Raw genomic sequence first — 23,935 nt, 5'->3', positions numbered from 1 at the left:
TGTGAGTGTTGAACTAAAAAATGACTATATGTGAGAGTAAGTAATTGTGAGAGTGGCTGTATGGATGAGTGTGTGCTTGTGTCAGTGATTATATAAGAGAGTCAGTATGTGTTAGTATCTGTATGAATAAGTGAGGTGGTGTGTGTATAACTGTAAAGGTGAGTAAATGGGAGTGTGATTGATTCTTTGCATGACTGACTAGGTGTGTGAGTAACTGTATGGGTGAGTGGCGGTGTGTGAGTGTCTGTATAGGTTTATGAGTGCATATGATAGTGGTTGTATTGGTGATTGACTGCATGTATGAGGGACTGTATGGGTGAGTGAATGGATGTGTGTGTAGACCTAGGAATCTGTGCGTGGGTATGTACTAACAGGTATTGGTGTGTCTATGGTTTCGAGAATGGTAGTCTGTATTTTAAAGGGGGTTCAATCAAAGGTTATATGAGGGTGTGAGGAGGTGCATCAGATGATCTGTGTTTTTTTCAGTGAATTTCAAAGGTTTTTTAAATGCTAATTTCTAACTATAACGTCCCTGAAACGTATGGTTTTTTCAGTGAAAATATATATATATATATATTCACTTAAAAAACCATAGGTTTCACACATGTTATAGTTAGGTGGATATTTCACTCGTAAAAAACCAATGAAATTCCCGCATTATAGTTACTTCAGATAACTGTAACTCACGCGCCCGCAATCCTGTGCTCATGACGTCACATATTACATCACTCTTGACATGGTCAGTGGCATCACCCTTGACATCACTGATGACATCATCCTTGTGATAGAGTGGCGGTCGCGCAAGTTATAGTTATCTGAAGTAACTATAACGCGGGAATTTCATTGTTTTTTTACGAGTGAAATATCCACCTAACTATAACATGTGTGAAACCTATGGTTTTTTAAGTGAATTTGCATGGTTTTTTAAATGCCAATTCCTAACTATAACGTGTGTGAAACCTATGGTTTTTTCAGTGAATTTGTAAGGTTTTTTAAATGCTAAGTTATGTATGTTTTATTATATTTTGTATATATATATATATTTTTTTTTAGGTTTTTCACCGTGCGCGCACCCCGCGATTTTTAAAGAAAAAAAAATGTTTTTTTCACCCTTCGGGGTCCTTCAGGGGCCCCCTGACAAAGACTAGGGGGTCAGGAACTACCCCCTTTTCACGTTCTCCACCTTTCTTTTTCACAGTCAGACACAAAACACAAAACACACAAAATGGCGGCCGACACTTCCTGATTTCGACCGATTCGAACGTTGACTGACATGTAACCACCAATCAGAATTACGCTCGCGCACGTTAAGGTGCGCGCCTATAGATATTTATGTACTTTTAACTGCAATTTTCTCAGGAACTACTGAACAGATTGACTCCATATATGCAAAAGGCACATCCCTGACCTGAGGGCTACCTCTTTGCCAAATTTCAAGTAATTCTGTTCAGCCGTTCGGGCTGTACCTTCGACTAAAGTTTCTATGGGAAAATGGATCCACAGCAATGTTTTTTAAAAAAAGACAAGAAATCATTGGTTGTATGACTACTTTCTACACTGAAAGGTAGGGTGTATATTTCTGTTTTTTAAAGGTATGATTGTACAGATTGTAAGGAACATTATATATGATAAGCTGATATGTTGAAAAGTCAAGCACACTTCCTGCCTTGTTTAGTAACATTGTGTGCTGAACTTGTGACCTGTGAGCTCAGTGCAGTGTTTCATGACCTGTTTCTATGGTAACAGGCAGAAGGCAGATTGGGGGAAGGGTTGAAATGTATTTCAGTTGGAAAGGGTTGAAATGTTCAACCAATAGAAATGTGTGTTTGCTTTTGAGTTTATGTGTGAAGGATTGTGATTTAATGTTTACATGTATATGTGTGGAAAATGAAAGGGAAACTTTTCCATTCTTTGTTTTTGCTGAGAGGTGCACTGTGCAGAGATTCTGTAAAAGAAAATATGGTGAGTGACTGATATACTTCTTAATCTACAAAAGAACTTGAAAGATGAGTTATTTAATTGTGAGGGGATGTATGTAGACTATTTTGATTTTAATCAGACTAATGTATTTTTCCTGCTAAAGTGTAGGAGTACTTTTTTTCTCTACAATGTGTGTGCATGTAGAAACCATTCTGTGATAAGCATTTGTGTTTTTCATGTGTTTGTAAACAGAGAACTGTGCAGTTTTTATATTTTAGTAGAATTAAAAACCAGTCATTGTTTATGAATTTGTGAAATGAGTTATATTATGTTTCTATACTAAAATGTAGTACAACTTCTAGATGAAGAAATGTGTTTTGGTATAGTGCAAGGGATAGTGTTGTTTGTCTAGAATCACACAGTGCGTCTGTGTGCATTTGGGAACCACTGTGAGAGAAGCATTTGGTAACATCGTGTATTTGCTGACAGATAACTGTTTTAAAACCAGTCAGGTTGTCAAGTTTTAGTAGCATTAGAAGACAGTTATGGCTTATGCTTTCATTAAATGAGTCAGGCATTGACAGTAAATTGCAGTCGTGAAATATGTAGATTGTGTGCAGTTCCCTTACCACTTGCACTGTAGTGAATGAGTTTTGGTAAACTGATAGGGATAGTAGTGCTTGTCTAGAATCACACTGTGAGTTAGTGTGTATTTGGGATCAGTGTGAGAGAATCATTTGGTAACATCATGTATTTGCTGACAGATAACTGTTTTAAAATCTGTCATGTTGTGAAGTTTTAGTAGCATTAGAATTCAGTCTTTGCTTATATGTTGATTGAATGAGTCATGCTTTGACACTGATGTGCTGTACTTAAATATGTAGATTGTGTGCAGTCCCCTTACCCCTTCCACAGTAGTGAATGAGTTTTGGTAAAGTCCTAGGATAGTGTTGATTGTCTAAAATCACACTGTGAGTCTGTGTGCATTTGGGTAAGGACTGTGAGAGAAGCATTTGGTAACATCGTGTATTTACTGACAGATAACTGTTTTAAAACCTGCCATGTTGTCAAGTTTTAGTAGCATTAGAAGCCAGTCTTTGCTTATGCGTTGATTAAATTAGTCAGGCATTGACATTAAAGTGTAGTCGTGAAATATGTAGATTGTGTGCAGTTCCTTTGCCACTTCCACTGTAGTGAATGAGTTTTGGTAAAGTCCTAGGATAGTGTTGATTGTCTAAAATCACACTGTGAGTCTGTGTGCATTTGGGTAAGGACTGTGAGAGAAGCATTTGGTAACATCGTGTATTTACTGACAGATAACTGTTTTAAAACCTGTCATGTTGTCAAGTTTTAGTAGCATTAGAAGCCAGTCTTTGCTTATGCGTTGATTAAATTAGTCAGGCATTGACATTAAAGTGTAGTCATGAAATATGTAGATTGTGTGCAGTTCCTTTACCACTTCCACTGTAGTGAATGAGTTTTGGTAAACTCCTAGGGATAGTGTTGTTTGTCTAGAATCACACTGTGAGTCTGTGTGCATTTGGGAACCACTGTGAGAGAAGTGTTTGGTAACATCGTGTATTTGCTGACAGATAAGTGTTGTAAAACATGTCATGTTGTCAAGTTTTAGTAGCATTAGAAGACAGTTATGGCTTATGCTTTCATTATATGAGTCAGGCATTGACAGTAAATTGCAGTTGTGAAATATGTAGATTGTATGCAGTTCCCTTACCACTTGCACTGTAGTGAATGAGTTTTGGTAAACTCATAGGGATAGTGGTGCTTGTCTAGAATCACACTGTGAGTTAGTGTGTATTTGGGATCACTGTGAGAGAAGCATTTGGTAACATCATGTATTTGCTGACAGATAACTGTTTTAAAACCTGTCATGTTGTGAAGTTTTAGTAGGATTAGAATCCAGTCTTTGCTTATGCGTTGATTAAATGAGTCATGCTTTGACACTGATGTGGTGTACTTAAATATGTAGATTGTGTGCAGTACCATTAACTCTTCCAGAGTAGTGAATGAGTTTTGATAAACTCCTAGGATAGTGTTGCTTGTCTAAAATCACACTGAGTCTGTGTGCATTTGGGTAAGAATTGTGAGAGAAGCATTTGGTAACATCGTGTATTTGCTGACATATACCTGTTTTAAAACCGGTCATGTTGTGAAGTTTTAGTAGCATTAGAAGCCAGTCTTTGCTTATGCTTGGATTATATGAGTCAGGCTTTGACATAAAAGTGCAGTCCTGAAATATGAAGATTGTGTGCAGTTCGCTTACCACTTCCACAGTAGTGAATGATTTTTGGTAAACTCCTAGGTATAGTGGTTGTTGTCTAGAATCACACTGTGAGTCTGTGTGCATTTGAGAACCACTGTGAGAGAAGCATTTGGTAACATCGTGTATTTGCTGACAGATAACTAATTTAAAACCTCTCATGTTGTCAAGTTTTAGTAGCATTAGAAGCTAGTCTTTGCTTATGCATTGATAAAATGAGTCAGGGTTTGACACTAAGGTGCAGTACCATGTACTATTCTGCTCACTGTGGCAGAACTGAAAATTTAAAAGTTTTACCTAAGCACTGTCCTAGAAGTAGTCTGATTATTTAGTCAGTTTCTAAGTACCAAATAGACTGCTTCAAATGTCTATGCAGTATGCATGTAGTGTTCTAACATACTATACACATGTATTTTACACCTTCAATTCCCTAGTCAGTATCCATACACTTCCAGGAAACATCCTGTCACTTCCTTTGCAGTCCTCTAGAGACCCATTCAACAGCATGTACTAATCCATTCACTGTGCCAAAACCCAAACACTTATAAATTCACCAAGACACTGTCTTTCCAGTACTCTGATGATTCAGTCACTGCCTAAGTATTCATGCACTGAGCCAGGTCTTAGCACATGGTCTTCTTAAAACCCCTATCCACTATGCATGCAGTCCCCTAAGCACCTACACACTTGTCTTTCACACCTTCAATTCCCCAGTCAGTATCCGTTCACTTCCAGCAAACACCCTGTCACTCCATTTGCACTCCTCTAGTGACACATTCAGCATCATGTACTAATACATTCACTGCGCCAAACCCTAATAAATTCACCCAGGCACTCTCCTTGCAGTACTCTAATCATTCAGTCAGTACCCAAGTACTCATCCAGTGCCCCAGGCTGCTTCAAACCCTTATCCACTATGCATGCAGTCCTCTAACCACCTACACAATTGTCTTTCTCACCTTCAATTCCCTAGTCAGTATCCATACACTTCCAGGAAATACCCTGTCACTCCCTTTGCAGTCCTCTAGTGACCCATTCAGCACCATGTACTAATCCAGTCACTGTGCTAAAACCCAAACACTTATAAATTCACCAAGATACTATATTTGCAGTACTCTAATCATTCAGTCAGTGCCTATGTATTCATACACTGAGCCAGGTCTTAGCACATGGACTGCTTCAAACCCCTATGCACTATGCATGCAGTTTTCTAACCACCTAGACACTTGTCTTTCACACTTTCAATTTCCTAGTCAGTATCCATACAGTACAGCACTTGTGACTGCCTTTGCACTCCTCTAGTGACACATTCAGTACCAAGTACTAATCCATTCCCTGTGCGAAAAGCCTAGCACTTATAAATTCACCTAGGCTTGCTGTACTCTAATCATTCAGTCAGTACCCAAGTAGTCATGCAGTGAGCCAGGCCTTAGCACATGGACTGCTTTAAATGCCTATGCAGGTTTCTTATGAGACTCTTAAATGCCTCATTACTTGAGTCCCATGTGCTACAGGACTGGAAGCACGCAATGGTCGTTCCTCTCCTAAAAAAAGCTGGAGCCGATGTGTCCCATCTCGCCAATTTCAGACCGATATCCTTGCTGCCTGTACTTTCCAAAGTGCTGGAAAGGCACGTTAACACTCAACTATACCATCTAGTGGAATCTTCGGGATTTTTACACCCATCCCAGTCTGGCTTTCGTGCTCACTACTCCACAGAGACCGCCCTTCTCGGGGTGACGGAGAGTTTAAGACACGGTATGGACCGCGGAGAAACATCTGCGCTCATCTTTTGGATTTGAGCGCGGCGTTCGATACCGTGTACCATTCCATTCTTTTGAACTCTCTTCGATCCCTGGGAGTGGACGGTCCCGCTTTGGCCTGGATTGCCTCCTTTTTAAGTGAGCGCACTTTCCAAGTCTTTTCCGCGAAAGCCACATCTTCCACTTGTCCATCGGCATATGGTGTTCCTCAGGGGTCCATACTCAGCCCTTTGTTGTTTAACATCTATGTGAGACCCCTGGCCTCCATTGCGGAGGACGCTGGGCTGACTATTTTTTCAAACGCCGATGACACCCAAATTATTTTCTCCCTTTCCAGCAGCGAGAGCAACGATATATCGGCTCTGAAAATTGGATTGTCACGTATAGCTGAGTGGATGCAGAGGCATCTCCTCAAACTAAACGGTGACAAAACCGAAATTCTTATCTTAGGGAAGCATAAAGATCTATGGGGCCCTCAACATTGGCCTAGTGAGATGGGACCCCTTCCTCAGCCATCTTCTGTAGTCCGCAACCTCGGTTTTTTTATAGACGACAAACTCTCCATGAGACAGCAGGCCACAAAGGTGGCCGCCATATGTTTTGCCATCCTGCGATGGCTCTAGAAAATTCTTTGGATGCTGCCTCTTGCCACCAGGAGAACCGTTGTCCAGGCGTTAGTAACATCTCGCCTGGACTACGGAAATGTCCTCTATCTCGGCGCTGATGTGGCCACCGTAAACAAACTCCAGGTTGTTCAGAACTCGGCAGCCCGACTTCTCTGTAATATCCCGAGGAGATCATCGGCCACACAGGCTCTGCGCGATCTACATTGGCTCAGGATCCCCAGCCGCATTAATTTCAAAGCCATATGCTATCTTTTTAAAATCAAGCAGGGCTCGGCCCCAAAATACTTGCAAAGTCTGGTCCAACCCTACAAGCCTAGTCGCACACTTAGATCCTCTGCCAATTGCGACTTTGTTGTCCCTCGATTTAAGCTTGTAAGGATGGGGGGACGGACCTTTTCCCCTCTAGGTCCCAAATATTGGAACGCGTTACCCACCACTTTGAAAACAGAAACCAATTTTCTTATTTTTAGAAAAAAAATGAAAACTTTATTTTTCCAATGATCTTCATGCTGCCTTAGTTGATTCATGGTGCTGTCTGAGAGGTTTGTTTTCTTCTTGAGTCTATCCCTTGCGCCGGGAAACCCACTGCGGGTAGCTGATGCGCGTTATAAGTTTAAATAAATAAATAAATAAATATGCAGTATGGATGCAGTCCACTAATCACCTACACAGTTGTGTTTCACACCTTCAATTCCCTAGTTAGTATTCACACTCTTCTAGCAAACGCCCTGTCACTCACCCAGTGTGTCTCCTTATAGTAGTGTAATCATTTAGTCAGTTAGCATGTAGTCTTTTAGTGAGGTAGGCTTTAGGGCATGAACTGCTTCACAGTAGTATGCACTATGCATGTAGTGTTTTAACGATCGTCACACTTGTGGTTCAGGGCTATAGTTTCTTAGTCAGTTTTTATATAAAATGTGTTTGTACAGTAATGGAATAGTATAAATCTGAAAGTTATTAATATACATTTATTTGTGATTCTTTTTTACAGATACAGAACAGGAGTGTTTCTCATCTGTTTGCACTCTTCTTGTGCAGGATTGTTTGGATGAAGTGTCCTTAGGTGTTTCATCATACTTGCTGTGCCGCACGAGTATTTTTTGTTAGGATCCCCTCGTAACAGAACTCTTTGGCAAATCTTGCGAATGAAGAAGGTGGCATTGGTCTTTGTTTGCCCCTTGGAAAAAGTTAAACATTTCTTCACCACTGAAGAAAAACGTTATGGGCGTGGAGCCTTCTGCAAAAAAAATTCCTCAGATTCGGTAAATATTTTAAAGCGGCAACGTTTACAGTTTTTGTAAGTTAAACTTATAAAATTTTGTTAGCTGTATACATTTTATATATCTGTGATTTGTTTCTTGTGGTATTTTGTTGAGAATACCATGTTGTTGTTTTTTTTAACAATCTTTCTGATTTTCCAGGTCTGTCGTCGACATCCGTGGTTCCCACAGGAGTATTCCACCTTGTTGTTTTGTATTATTGTTGTTACATTTTGTTTATTAGTTTATTGTTTATATTTATGTTAATAAAAAAATAAAGTGTGAAAATAGTTTACCATTTATATATTTATTATTATAAAAAATAAAGTTTGAAAAAAAAATTCATAATGTTTTTGGTTGTTCTCTTAACTGCTGTGTGACTCTTTCTTGTTCTTATTACTGTTATTTGATGGAGTTCACCATGGTGTTAAATTTTGGGGCACTTATCGCTGGAATACTGGTGATATCTGCAGTTTGCACCAGCTACTGAATAGTGTGTTATCTCAACTTTACTTCCGTTAAAGTGCTGATAATGAAATGGAGAGTAGCCATTCCCATGCAAAAAGACACGAGGTGCACCTTTGCGATTTATTCTAAATACTAAAATCCTGTATTGTATTGCACTGAGGTACTGGCTGCACTTACAGTGTACACACAAATCTATTAAGAAATCTCATTGTATTTATATTGATTGGGAATAGTGCGTCAGGTGCTGGATCTTGACGAGATACACTGCTCAGTTCGTATATTGTTGTGCACACGAAAATAATCACATCACAACTTTCACACCAATTGCAATGCGAAACAAATTCCGGTGATAAGACACGTTAGCACCAGGGATTTTACACCTGCTTTCTGCTGGTAATAAGCAGGACAACTACCTGCACCATGAAAGGGAACACAGCCAAGAGCCACACAAGAACACCCACAAGTGCTATAGAGTCAATGATCATGATACAGGGATACCCATGAGGGCCAGAAGACTCATCTCAACAACTCCAGGACCGCCAATGCCCCCCAAACCCACATCTTAGTAAGTGTGTCCCTGTGGTCATTGTCTTAGCATGATAGGCACGAGCCCTGCAACATCACAGTGCGCTGTCACCTCAGCGTTGGCAGTGAGCCTGGATGTGTAGCTACGTACGCATCCTCCTGAATGCACAACTGGCGTGTGGTGGTCTGTCGTTCACAGGTCAGTGCAGGGGTGTGCCTATCCGGCAAGGGGAACGGGGTGTTTTGGACATGTCTGTGTACAGGAAGTGCGGTAAGTGTGTCTCTGTGTTCTGGTGTGGCCTGTTACAAGAGCCGCAGCAGTCGATGTTGTAAAGTGGCATGCACCACCTCCAAACGGCACTGTGATGTTGTAGTTGGAATGTAGCAGGACATGAGCAAATAGGCATTACAATGGCGTGCCGTACGAGTACACGAGATACAACAGCTCACCGTACAAAAGTGTGGGGGCTCGTGGGAGGGAGGAGCAGTCATTTGGCAACATAATACACAGTGAACTCGACCATGTGCCACATGCTGGGCATCTCATCCATGATGACCACGGACGCAGACATCCCACAACACCAACGACTGGCCTTTGTACACATCCTGTATGAATGCAGCGTGGTTTTCACTTCTATGCTCGTTCAGTGGTGTAATGTTGGCAGGTTGTGTGACTTGTGCTCCTTGTTGGTGTGTTTCATTTTGGCCATTGTTAGTCTATAGGTGTGTTGTACTTAATTGTGCATGGGTGCCATTCTGCCCATCTCCCCCCCTACCCCCACTCCCTGCTTCTTCCTCTTCCTAGTGCTGTTGTCTCTATAATTTTGTTGCTGCACACATAAATACATGTAAAGAATTAATTAGAATAGTTCCTTGATTCTTTTAGGTTTCAAAACTTCTCTATTGGTTTCTTTTTAATTTTCCATATGAACCATTTTTAAAAATATTCAACAACACATAGAAGTCAGAAGTGCAACGTACTCTATCAACACACTTTCTAGAACATTCTACAATACGTGCAGGTTAAAAGTTCATAAATTTTTTAAAACTTTACGATATTTTTTTGTAACATTTTCTTGAACATTTAACGACACGTGCAGGTTAAAAGTTGACGATTGTTTTAAGTTCGAACAGTGCCTTCCAAATGCAAGTAGCAGGTGTGGTTGAGCTGAGCAAATTTTATCCTATGATATGTACTTCACGTTGAAACTGCTTTTTCTTAACCAATCACAAAGATGCTTTTCCACAAAACTAATGTGCACCCTACTTTTAAAAAATAATGCTTTTCATGATATCTTCAGAGATAAATTATAGATAGGAATTAGCATTTAAAAAACCTTTGAAATTCACTGAAACAACCAAAGGTTTCAGGGGCGTTATAGTTAGGAATTGGCATTTAAAAAACCTTAGAAATTCACTGAAAAAACCATAGGTTTCAGGGGTGTTCTAGTTAGCTGGACATCTCCCTCGTACAAAACCCTAGAAATTCCCCTGTTATAGTTAGTTCAGCTAACTATAACTCGCGCCCCAGCAATGCACTGCTGATGACGTCACATATTACATCACTCATGACATGGTCAGTGACATCACTCATGACATCACTGATGACATCTCAAATGACATCACTGATGACATCACTGATGATGTCATCCATGTGATAAATTAGTGCATCTTCTCACACCCTAATATAACCTTTGATACACCGACTCAAAATTTCAGACGGCCATTTTGACAACCATAGATACTCCAATACCAATAACTGCTCACCCACTCATTGACTTTTAGGTCTACATACATCTCCACTCACTCACCTGTACAGTCACTCATACTTACAGTCACTCTGTGCATTTATACACCTATATAGACACTCACACACCGCCAATCATCCATTGAGGTACTGACACATCTAGTCAGTCATGCAAATAATTAATCACAGTAAAATTTACTCACCTATACAATTAAAAACACTCAAGTTCACTTACTCTTAAAAATACTAACAAATTCTGTGTCTTCCTGCAGAAAAACAAACAGCACATGACACAGATATCCTTGCACTATGGCGCATACAGCCACTCCCAAAATCACACTCACACATATACACTGCGTTTTACATATGTAGTTACTGACACATGTACAACTGAGATATACATTCAATCACTAACACACCCATACATACACTCACCCAACCATACAGTCCATCAAAGATGCACTCTTAAAAACATGCACCCACTGAATCACCCACTCACATATCTAGTCACAGAGTCACACACACCCTACCCACACAAACACTCAGGCACCCATACAGATACTCAGACAACCAATCAATAACCCATATAGACACTCATATAGCTATTCACAAAACCATGCAACCACTTATACACCAACACACAGACACATACAGACATTCACACAGTTTAGTCACTAGTCTGCAGTAAGATACATTTAATGACTCACTTATAGACTTAGTTACGCACCTAGAAAATCATCCATTCACACACTTGTACACCCACTTACTTTTCAACAGGCCTTTCCCTATATATATTAAACATAATAAAACTGTTCAGAAACACATACTCAATGGATGATGTCATCAGTGATGTCATCAGTGATGTCATGAGTGATGTCATCAGTGATGTCACTGACCATGTCATGAGTGATGTAATATGTGACGTCATCAGCAGTGCATTGCGGGGGCGCGAGTTATAGGTAGCTGAACTAACTATAACAGGGGAATTTCTAGGGTTTTGTACGAGGGAAATGTCCAGCTAACTATAACACCCCTGAAACCTATGGTTTTTTCAGTGAATTTCTAAGGTTTTTTAAATGCCAATTGCTAACTATAACGCCCCTGAAACCTTTGGTTTTTTCAGTGAATATATATATATATATATATATATATATATAAACAAAAAGCTCTTGCGCTTCGGAAGGTCACTCACGTCATCCCCGCAATCCAGCTTATTGGCCTCTCACAGTTTGCACTCCCCTTCTCCAGTCATTATTATGATTCCCGACGCGTTTCGAGGCCACTCCGCCTCTTCATCAAAGGGACAACTGCAGAAGCACACAGGAAACTCTCCTCCGTTTACCATAATTTTTTATTGATTGAAAACGCCGCCCTCAGTGGGCGTGGCTCATCATTTTCACCATCAGGCATGATGGTACATGTAGTCCGTGAGGTTAGTTTAAACACTCCCTTAAGTAGGTTGCATGCTTTTGAGTTTTCATTTAAAGTCCTTTTATTAACCTTTAGTAGGAAGGGAGAATCGGGGCAGTTAAGCTGCACAATTTTATCGGAACGTCGTACGACAAATTGAAGATCAGTTCTCCATTAAGGCATCTCTGCTTCACAGTATGGTACCTGTGAGCAGAGCGGTGCTCCTCCCCACGGCCAAGAGCAGCCATGTATTGTGTTCACAAACAAAAAGCTCTTGCGCTTCGGAAGGTCACTCACGTCATCCCCGCAATCCAGCTTATTGGCATCTCACAGCTTGCACTCCCCTTCTCCAGTCATTGTTATGATTCCCGACGTGTTTCGAGGCCACTCCGCCTCTTCATCAAAGGGACAACTGCAAGCTGTGAGGCCAATAAGCTGGATTGCGGGGATGACGTGAGTGACCTTCCGAAGCGCAAGAGCTTTTTGTTTGTGAACACAATACACGGCTGCAGAGATGCCTTAATGGAGAACTGATCTTTGATTTGTGGTACGACGTTCCGATAAAATTGTACAGCTTAACTGCCCTGATTCTCCCTTCCTACTAAAGGTTAATAAAAGGACTTTAAATGAAAACTCAAAAGCATGCAACCTACTTAAGGGAGTGTTTAAATTAACCTCATGGACTACATGTACCATCATGCCTGATGGTGAAAATTTTGCTGACACTGGCTATCGGCATGCCCTCTCGGTCTGGTGCGACGCGCCAAGCAGCACCCTTTGGTTTTTTGTATTTCCTACAGCGCGTTGCCCCCCTTTGCGAGTCATTAGTACTTACGGTGACCGCATCGGGAGAGAGGATGCAGTATTAACTGGAGTGGTCACATCAGGTTTCAGTAATTGACATCGATTCCCACGGGGACCGGAGGCTGCTGGTATGCGGGGCTCGGTGAGCCAACACTGTTGGGACACCACTTGGTGTTTGGAAGGCCCCTCACTGTATGGGTCTCCACGACAAACTTCAATAACCAGCATGCAATTGGTCTCAGTGGAGCACGAGACGAATACTAGCTGCAAGCAGAGGCGGGGCATCATCACAAGAATGGGAGTGGCTACACAAACGTCACAGGACCTTTAAATCAACCCCCAGCGAGAAACCCAGCTTAGTCACTAGTCTGCAGTAAGATACATTTAATGACTCACTTATAGACTTAGTTACGCACCTAGAAAATCATCCATTCACACACTTGTACACCCACTTACTTTTCAACAGGCCTTTCCCTATATATATTAAACATAATAAAACTGTTCAGAAACACATACTCAATGGATGATGTCATCAGTGATGTCATCAGTGATGTCATGAGTGATGTCATCAGTGATGTCACTGACCATGTCATGAGTGATGTAATATGTGACGTCATCAGCAGTGCATTACGGGGGCGCGAGTTATAGGTAGCTGAACTAACTATAACAGGGGAATTTCTAGGGTTTTGTACGAGGGAAATGTCCAGCTAACTATAACACCCCTGAAACCTATGGTTTTTTCAGTGAATTTCTAAGGTTTTTTAAATGCCAATTGCTAACTATAACGCCCCTGAAACCTTTGGTTTTTTCAGTGAATATATATATATATATATATATATATATATATATATATATATAAACAAAAAGCTCTTGCGCTTCGGAAGGTCACTCACGTCATCCCCGCAATCCAGCTTATTGGCCTCTCACAGTTTGCACTCCCCTTCTCCAGTCATTATTATGATTCCCGACGCGTTTCGAGGCCACTCCGCCTCTTCATCAAAGGGACAACTGCAGAAGCACACAGGAAACTCTCCTCCGTTTACCATAATTTTTTATTGATTGAAAACGCCGCCCTCAGTGGGCGTGGCTCATCATTTTCACCATCAGGCATGATGGTACATGTAGTCCGTGAGGTTAGTTTAAACACTCCCTTAAGTAGGTTGCATGCTTTTGAGTTTTCATTTAAAGTCCTTTTATTAACCTTTAGTAGGAAGGGAGAATCGGGGCAGTTAAGCTGCACAATTTTATCGGAACGTCGTACGACAAATTGAAGATCAGTTCTCCATTAAGGCATCTCTGCTTCACAGTATGGTACCTGTGAGCAGAGCGGTGTTCCTCCCCACGGCCAAGAGCAGCCATGTATTGTGTTCACAAACAAAAAGCTCTTGCGCTTCGGAAGGTCACTCACGTCATCCCCGCAATCCAGCTTATTGGCATCTCACAGCTTGCACTCCCCTTCTCCAGTCATTGTTATGATTCCCGACGTGTTTCGAGGCCACTCCGCCTCTTCATCAAAGGGACAACTGCAAGCTGTGAGGCCAATAAGCTGGATTGCGGGGATGACGTGAGTGACCTTCCGAAGCGCAAGAGCTTTTTGTTTGTGAACACAATACACGGCTGCAGAGATGCCTTAATGGAGAACTGATCTTTGATTTGTGGTACGACGTTCCGATAAAATTGTACAGCTTAACTGCCCTGATTCTCCCTTCCTACTAAAGGTTAATAAAAGGACTTTAAATGAAAACTCAAAAGCATGCAACCTACTTAAGGGAGTGTTTAAATTAACCTCATGGACTACATGTACCATCATGCCTGATGGTGAAAATTTTGCTGACACTGGCTATCGGCATGCCCTCTCGGTCTGGTGCGACGCGCCAAGCAGCACCCTTTGGTTTTTTGTATTTCCTACAGCGCGTTGCCCCCCTTTGCGAGTCATTAGTACTTACGGTGACCGCATCGGGAGAGAGGATGCAGTATTAACTGGAGGGGTCACATCAGGTTTCAGTAATTGACATCGATTCCCACGGGGACCGGAGGCTGCTGGTATGCGGGGCTCGGTGAGCCAACACTGTTGGGACACCACTTGGTGTTTGGAAGGCCCCTCACTGTATGGGTCTCCACGACAAACTTCAATAACCAGCATGCAATTGGTCTCAGTGGAGCACGAGACGAATACTAGCTGCAAGCAGAGGCGGGGCATCATCACAAGAATGGGAGTGGCTACACAAACGTCACAGGACCTTTAAATCAACCCCCAGCGAGAAACCCAGCTTAAGGAGACCGGCACTGAAGAAAGCATAACTGCTGAAACGCGTCTGCCTGGCGTTTCCCGACTTTCTGCATCACTCGTGCTTTTTAATTGGAATAAATCCTTTTGTGAACCCCAGCATATGTCGAGCTCATTTGTGAAGGCGGGTGAGCATTGGACTTTATGTTAGGCCAGTTTGCTGACACTGGCTATCGGCATGCCCTTTCGGTCTGGTGCGACTCGCCAAGCAGCACCCTTTGGTTTTTTGTATTTCCTACAGCGCGTTGCCCCCCTTTGCGAGTCATTAGTACTTACGTTGACCGCATCGGGAGAGAGGATGCAGTATTAACTGCAGGGGTCACATTAGGTTCCAGTAATTGACATAGATTCCCACGTGGACCGGAGGTTGCTGGTATGCGGGGCTCGGTGAGCCAACACTGTTGGGACACCACTTGGTGTTTGGAAGGCCCCTCACTGTATGGGTCTCCACGACGAACTTCAATAACCAGCATGCAATTGGTCTCAGTGGAGCACGAGACGAATACCAGCTGCAAGCAGAGGCGGGGCATCATCGCAAGAATGGGAGTGGCGAAACAAACATCACAGGACCTTTAAATCAACCCCCAGTGAGAAACCCAGCTTAAGGAAACCGGCACTGAAGAAAGCATAACTGCTGAAACGCGTCTACCTGGCGTTTCCCGACTTTCTGCATCACTCGTGCTTTTTAATTGGAATAAATCCTTTTGTGAACCTCAGCATATGTCAAGCTCATTTGTGAAGGCGGGTGAGCATTGGACTTTATGTTAGGCCAGTTTGCTGACACTGGCTATCGGCATGCCCTCTCGGTCTGGTACGATGCGCCAAGCAGCACCCTTTGGTTTTTTGTAATTCCTACATCGCGCTGCCCCCCTTTGCGAGTCATTAGTACTTACGTTGACCGCATCGGGAGAGAGGATGCAGTATTAACTGCAGGGGTCACATCAGGTTCCAGTAATTGACATCGATTCCCACGGGGACCAGAGGCTGCTGGTATGCGGGGCTCGGTGAGCCAACACTGTTGGGACACCACTTGGTGTTTGGAAGACCCATCACTGTATGGGTCTCCACGACGAACTTCAATAACCAGCATGCAATTGGTCTCAGTGGAGCACGAGACGAATACCAGCTGCAAGCAGAGGCGGGGCATCATCACAAGAATAGGAGTGGCTACACAAATGTCACAGGACCTTTAAATCAGCCCCCAGTGAGAAACCTAGCTTAAGGAAACCGGCACTGAAGAAAGCATAACTACTGAAACGTGTCTGCCTGGCGTTTCCTGACTTTCTGCATCACTTGTGCTTTTTAATTGGAATAAATCCTTTTGTGAACCTCCGCATATGTCGAGCTCATTTGTGAAGGCGGGTGAGCATTGAACTTTATGTTAGGCCAGTTTGCTGACACTGGCTATCGGCATGCCCTCTCGGTCTGGTGCGATGCGCCAAGCAGCACCCTTTGGTTTTTGTATTTCCTACAGCGCGTTGCCCCCTTTTGCGAGTCATTAGTACTTACGTTGACCGCATCGGGAGAGAGGATGCAGTATTAACTGCAGGGGTCACATCAGGTTCCAGTAATTGACATCGATTCCCACGGGGACCGGAGGCTGCTGGCATGCGGGGCTCGGTGAGCCAACACTGTTGGGACACCACTTGGTGTTTGGAAGTCCTCTCACTGTATGGGTCTCCACGACGAACTTCAATAACCAGCATGCAATTGGTCTCAGTGGAGCACGAGACGAATACCAGCTGCAAGCAGAGGCGGGGCATCATCACAAGAATGGGAGTGGCTACACAAACGTCACAGGACCTTAAAATCAACCCCCAGTGAGAAACCCAGCTTAAGGAAACCGGCACTGAAGAAAGCATAACTGCTGAAACGCGTCTGCCTGGCGTTTCCCGACTTTCTGCATCACTCGTGCTTTTTAATTGGAATAAATCCTTTTGTGAACCTCAGCATATGTCGAGCTCATTTGTGAAGCGGGTGAGCATTGGACTTTATATATATATATATATATATATATTATCTACTGGCGGTCGCCAGTAGATAGTTATAGTTAGGACCATGTTTCCATAGGAAATCTGAAAATTCTATTTTGAATAACTTTGGCGCCGGTTGACGAATCCTCGCGAATTTTTCAAAATAGGTGGGGCGCTCCGCTCCGCTCCTACCCTGAAAGTCTCGGGGTGATTAGTCAAGCGGGGGCCGAGAAAAAAGGGGGGTCCCAAAACGCGTTTTCCCCATGCATTTTTCCATAGGGACCTTTAGTCCAAGGTACAGCCCGAACGGCTGAACAGAATTATTTGAAATTTGGCAAAGAGAAAGACCTCAGGTCAGGGATGTGCCTTTTGAATATCTGGAGTCAATCTGTTCAGTCGTTCCTGAGAAAATTTCAGTTAAAAGTACATATATATCTATAAGCGCGCACCGTGCACATACGGTAAGCATACCGTACGCGCACGCTGACGTGCGCGAGCGTAATTCTGATTGGTGGTTACATGACAGTAAACATTCTAGTCGGTCGAAATCAGGAAGTGCCAGCCGCCATTTTGTCTCTCGCAGTCTGAGGCAGTGAAAAACAAAGGTGGAGAATGTGAAAAGGGGGCAGGGTGGACAGTTCCTGACCCCCTAGCCTTTGTCAGGGGGTCACTGAAGGACCCCCAAGGATGAAAAAAACTTTTATTTTTTTTCGAAAAAGCGCGGGGTGCGCGCACTGTGTGCGCACGGCACGCTCAACGCATCATGGGTGCTCGGTGCGCTAAGCGCACTGAGCGCCCACAGCGCACGGTGAAGAACCTGAAAAAAAATATATTAATAAATACATAACTTAGCATTTAAAAAAACGTACAAATTCACTTAAAAAACCATAGGTTTCACACACGTTATAGTTAGGAATTAGCATTTAAAAAACCTTGCAAATTCACTTAAAAAACCATAGGTTTCACACATGTTATAGTTAGCTGGACATTTCCCTCGTAAAAAAACAATGAAATTCCCCCGTTATAGTTAGTGCAGGCAACTATAACTCACGCGACCGCAATCCTCTGCTGATGACGTCAGATATTACATCACTGATTAAATATGTGTCTTTCTGAAAAATAAATATTTGTAATATATGTATAGCTAAAGATTAATGGAAGAAGACATGGGTAAATAGGTGTCTAAATACAGTGATGTAATATCTGACGTCATCAGCAGAGGATTGCGGTCGCGTGAGTTATAGTTGCCTGCACTAACTATAACGGGGGAATTTCATTGGTTTTTTATGAGGGAAATGTCCAGCTAACTATAACATGTGTGAAACCTATGGTTTTTTAAGTGAATATATATATATATATACATAATTTTTCATTAGATCAACAAAAGGAGCAGTACAATAAGTGATATAGTAACAGACTGCTGCAGTGCTCAAATGTGTGATGTTATATACAAAATCATATAAAAACACTATCAGGAATCATGGTTGATATTTACACTCTAGTCTAGACAACAGAAAACCCAGTCACAGTCATCATAATAGGTTTTTCTACTCTGGCTGTACGTACAGAGAATGTTGAGCCAGAATGCTAACTCTGAATAAGAATTTACTATCGCGCTCCGAGGGTTTGCACAGAATAATCATCCGTGTGAGCGACAGATCTTGTTTGGTTCTTTAGGAGAAGAATTCATTGCATCCCTCCTTAGAAGTGAGACAGTGTACTATTTTCACATTTTGGAAATAGTGTATTTTTTTACACAAAGTTGAAACAAGATTGGAGCCTTGATCAGGCGGGCATACTGAAGAATGATAATCTAAGGTGCATAGATATGGTCACTGTCCTGATGAGACCTACAAACTCACTGTGGGCCGAAATGCCAACCCCCCACCCCTTGGTTCAACATAGATTAGCTGAGAGGAATACTTCAGACACTTAGTAACAGGATTCTCTGTTGTCTAGAGTGTAAATATCAAACATGGGCCATGAAAGCGCTTTTATATGATTTTGTATGCAATGTCACACGTTTGAGCACTGCAACATATTCAGTTCATCTCTTATTGTACAGTATCTTTTGTTTATTTAATGAAAAATAATATAAATATATGTATATGAAAAAATTGGAGAAGGCTCAGGTTATTTGATGCATATTAATTTATGAAAGCAAAAAACATGATTGATGCATTCAAATACGAGAGATTGTTCTAAATGGTAAAAAATAAATTAAGTCAATTGGGACCATTTTTCCTGACTATTATCTAATGCTTGAGGCAACGTGATAACAAAGCTCAAGTTTCGTTAATATTGTGTTTATATTCCTAACATAGTAAAGTTGACAAACATTTTTGTATTGTAAGGATATGTTTAAGGCATATGTCCTGCACATGCAGGCAAAAAGAGGCTGCTTTCACACACAATAACAAATAAAGTACACAACCCAAATAAAAAACACACATACACAACATGCCTGTGTAAGGAATGAGTTTTAAAAAGAAATTTGGACTTGCAGACTTGACTAGAACTGCACTTAAAGAATGTGATTAAACTGCTGCAGCAATGTTTTCACATAGAAAAATGACACGTAAAATGTACTTGCTTTAAACGTGTAAAAGAATCACTTTAGAATGGATTTCAGCTTTTATAAAAGAATATTTTAAGTTAGAAATTAACAAGTAGGGAAAATGTGTTGCTTTAAATGTATACGAAAATAATGTGAACACATTTTGTTTTGTACTAGGCTATCATTTTTAAATGTGCCACTTTATTTAGGCCCAAGCCTTTTTCTTTCGACTCTTGCTCATAGCGAAGTAGAAATTTATTTAGGTCATTTTGCCTAGCTCCAACATCTTGCTAAAGAATGTGCTGACTTCAAGCTTATGTTTCCTTAGCCTCATCACACCATATGAGATCATTTGGATAACAATTAATGTTGCTGTGAATTCATAATGAAAAGACTGTTAGAATGAACAATAATGTAGATATACTTTATGTATGCTTAACTAGAGCATAATCAATATATTTGTTTCAGAGCATCTAACTAGCTACTGAGCACAGCTTTTAGCTTAGGTAAGAAGGTTCTCATGAAAACTTTCCTCCATGTTGCTAACACTTGAAACAGTGTTTTACTATATACCGGTGTGAATGTTTACTGTGGGAATAGAGAAAAGCAGCAGATGTTGACAACACCATCGGATGAGCAGTTTCCACTGCCACCTACTAAATTTTGTTACACTATTGTGTGATTTTATTTTAATGAGTGTTCCTAGTGAGTCAGGTGTGATTTCTGATTCCTTTTTACCGCATGACTCTGGTATGGGAGAGTTGCCGACAGCTACTGCTAAAGGTGACTTTATTATGACTTCTCTGATCAATGCTACTGTAATGATTAAACCTCTATCACTGATATTCTGACGGTTGCTACTGCACCTGTGGGGAACTCCGCTGAGTTTCCAGAACGACTCTTTATGGGAAGTTCTATTCTTTGATTATGCTCCGAAATCTTGTTCTTTTCCGAAAAGGAACTCTTCAAGAGTTTCTCATCATAGGGTAGGTTAGATTCTTAGCTAGATAGTGACAATTTCCTTTATGGAACACTCTGTATTGATTAATGAGGTCACTAATCAATCTTATATTCAATATTTCTGTAAACTGTACTAATCTGAATAAAGATGACAAAACCATACTAATCCTTTAAGATAACTAAAGGTTTTGCAAACTTATCCAACCTCTCATCATTGACTGAACATTAAGGATCTGTCAGTTGATGATTAATGCATGACTTGTGTTTTTATCCAGCTTTATTGGTACCACGGTGGCAAAGGTCCATATGACCTGTCAAGCGCTATCAGTATTTCCAAAGGTCAAGATCTGTAAGTCGAGGTGTTTAGTCTTAAATACCATTTGGCCAATCCTTTAGGCTCTAACACCTTCTTTGCTGTGCTCCCTAATAGAAGTACATTTGTGGACACTGTGGTATTTGCAAACAGTGTTGCAGACTTGCTCAACTTGGAACTAAGGAACTCTGCTATCTTCCACCAGCTACTGCACGTGACCTGCTGTCAGGCTGTAATTGTGCCAATTTAAGCACATTACTTTTAAAACTGAGAACTATTTGCCTTTCGCTTTTCCTATGAATGCTACAGGAATAACATGAAGGTGTCAGGCACTATGGACATAGGCATGAGCTTTGCTTTGAGACAAATAGTTATGAGAAAGTAGAGATTGTAGCCCCTCAAGGTAACTGGTACAGCTCTATCCTAAGAAAATGCTTGCTCACTGCCACACCCCAGAAAAGTGGATATTGGCTGGACTCTGCACACTAGTACAGGCTTTCCCACTGAAGGCTAGGCCTGGGGCACAGTTCAAAGTAAAGCAAAAACATGACAAAAGAAAGCAGGCTTTGAAGGTGCATAAACAAGGCATTGCTGACAAGGTAATGTGGTTGATGATCACTACTGCTGATGAACTGTGATGCCCATTTGAGGTGGCACTGCAAGTGCACTTACATTTGACAGACAAAATGGTGGCGCTTTGGTAATGGACATAATGACAGTCTGTATTTGAATATTAGTTGCTCAGTGGGTTTATTTATCAGGAGATGACACGACTCAAGAGTACTAAAGAGATACTGACTCAAAATACCTTTCTGGGCTAAGCCCAACAAAAGGTAGTGATCCCAGAGTAATAGGCCTTGAAATGAGGAAACATCTGTTGGCTAGTCCTACCACTCAAAGTTCTGCCAGATTTTCGTGATGTAATTTAATGAAGTGAAGTTTCTCTAACGACTGAAGGATGTTACTGGATATTCAAAGCCTCCTCCATATATGATGTCCAGCAGATGCGCTTAACTCATACCTGCCAGTCACTTGTATACTTCACAAACAAGGCCAAAAGGTTGATCCAGGAACTGTAGAAAGTAATCCTCTATCTTAGTTGCATCCCATGAACTGGGTTACATATCCGTTTCTGGGATAAGCTCGTAGTCATGTTTTTTCTGTTACACGGTGAAGCCCCTACAAGAAAAGATCTAGCACTAGGCATACCACCAGAGTACCTCTCTCATTGTGTGACAGAGGGATAGGACTGGGACTCTTGGGTGTTCTTCAGACTGGTTGTGCCGGTCACCCACGAACGTCTGTAAGACCATTAAACAATACATGTTTTAGTGATGGATGACAACATGAATTCCCAGACAGAACAGCCTATTAACCACTTTTTTTTTATATCTTTATTGATTTTAACACAAATAGAAAATAGAGAAAAAACAAAGTGGCAATAGTACAAATGTGCCACTCACACATGGGAGCACATTATAAACAAATAGCAAACATAAACAGTGGAGTCACAGTAGGTTGAATATGCCGCACCCCCATCCTAGGGTGCAGCAAAGTGTCTTAGAAAAGAAGGTGCCTGCACCGGTGTGGTTGCGGCTTAAGGGATCATGGAAATAATATGTGGGAGGGGGGACAGTCCAATTGTGAGGGACACCCAGAGACAACCACCCGCCGGCACTAGTTAAGCGTCCCATGTAAATAGAGGAGATTCCTGTAGGTCAGTGTGAGTGACCACCCTGAGCAGGGGCATCAATCCTATGGCACCCATCAGGTCCCCCAATGGGTTCCTCCCCCTGTAGGCGCAAGGGGAACCATCAAAGTGAGGGTGCTACACAAACTAGCCGTGGAGCCTGCAAAGGGGCAACAACCTGCTTCCCCCATGTCCTAATAGCTCATTGGGTATACTGCAGGATGGAATATAAGGATCTAGGATAGCATTCAGGGTTGACGTGTGTAATTTTTCGCCTCCAGGTTTCTGATGTAGCTGTCCCAACACCAACCTCCGGAAGCCCCTCACACTCCCAACACGTTTGCACCACTGAGAGGATGTCAAGCTAGGTCTTTGCCCACTTCAGCAATGTGAACAACATACATAGAGGTCTGCATACGCCTTCAAGGACATCGCGATCTGTCCCATAAAGAGTATAAAGTTTAGGTCAATAAACCTATGCCGGTACTTATCACACTTAGCCTTGGGTCGAAGCCCGAGTAGGCCACCACTGTGGCCGTAAAATAACATAAGTTAACAAGTGTATTTGTAAAGCGCATTTTGACCCGTAGGTATCTTGGCTCTTAATAACAGATGTTTATTGTTACCCAACTCAATGATACTCGTTTTATCGACCTCAGATGGATGAAAGGCTGAGTGGACCCACCGGGATTCGAACCTGTGACCAAGAGGTCGAACACAGGCTCCTGCAGTGGACGCATTATTCCACTGAGCCACCAGACCCGGCAGTGATTCCCTTAACCTCCACCAGGCCCGCTGCACCACCGTGCACTCCCAGGACATATGGTAGAAACCCACCCCAAGTGTTCTGTATCTGGGACATTCATGGGGTGCCGTGGAAAGCATACGTTTGATGCACTGCAGTGTTAGGTATGCCTGATGCAAATAATTAAATTGTGTGCACCGGAAAGCGTGGATTATGTGAAACCTCCTTGACATGCTGGAGCACCCAGGACCATAGACTGTGAGTGGCATCGGAAGGTCCGTCATCCAACTGGCTCTTGCCCGGTTGGTCGCCCCACAGTGGGACGAGCTCAGTGCAACATAGAGGGCCATAATGATTTTCTGTGTGCTTCCATGTGACAGGATTGCATGCAGTGCCACTGACTGGGTCGGCTCAACTCTCTCTAGACCTCATAGTGTATTGATCGCATGCTTTACAGCATGATGCGTCAAAAAAGGCCCGGTTCAACGCCATAAGTGTCCACATTTTCCTGTAAGGACATGTGTACACCTAGGAAAAGGTTACCCAGTTGGTCAATCTCTGGCTCTATTTAAGGTGTCCGGTCATAACTTCGGGTCACCTTCTGCAGTAC

General features: G+C 42.1%; 1 protein-coding gene across 3 annotated transcripts in view; it reads right to left on the bottom strand.

Moving 5' to 3' along the window:
- Nucleotides 1–23,935, bottom strand: part of LOC146857826 (E3 ubiquitin-protein ligase TRIM56-like) — a 119,301-nt gene that overhangs the window by 20,445 nt on the left and 74,921 nt on the right. The window contains exon 2 of one of the 3 annotated variants that reach the window (XM_085648497.1): nt 22,111–22,191. The exons of the other annotated variants lie outside the window; for them this stretch is intronic. The gene's annotated coding sequence lies outside the window, so the exon portion shown is untranslated. The remainder of the gene's footprint in view (nt 1–22,110; nt 22,192–23,935) is intronic. 3 annotated transcript variants of the gene reach the window in all.

Source organism: Triturus cristatus, chromosome 3_2, assembly GCF_964204655.1.
Source record: "Triturus cristatus chromosome 3_2, aTriCri1.1, whole genome shotgun sequence".
In the NCBI taxonomy this organism is placed as follows: Eukaryota; Metazoa; Chordata; class Amphibia; order Caudata; family Salamandridae; genus Triturus; species Triturus cristatus.
The sequence above is the reverse complement of the archived record's forward strand: the minus strand, read 5'-3'. Positions and strand labels throughout refer to the sequence as shown.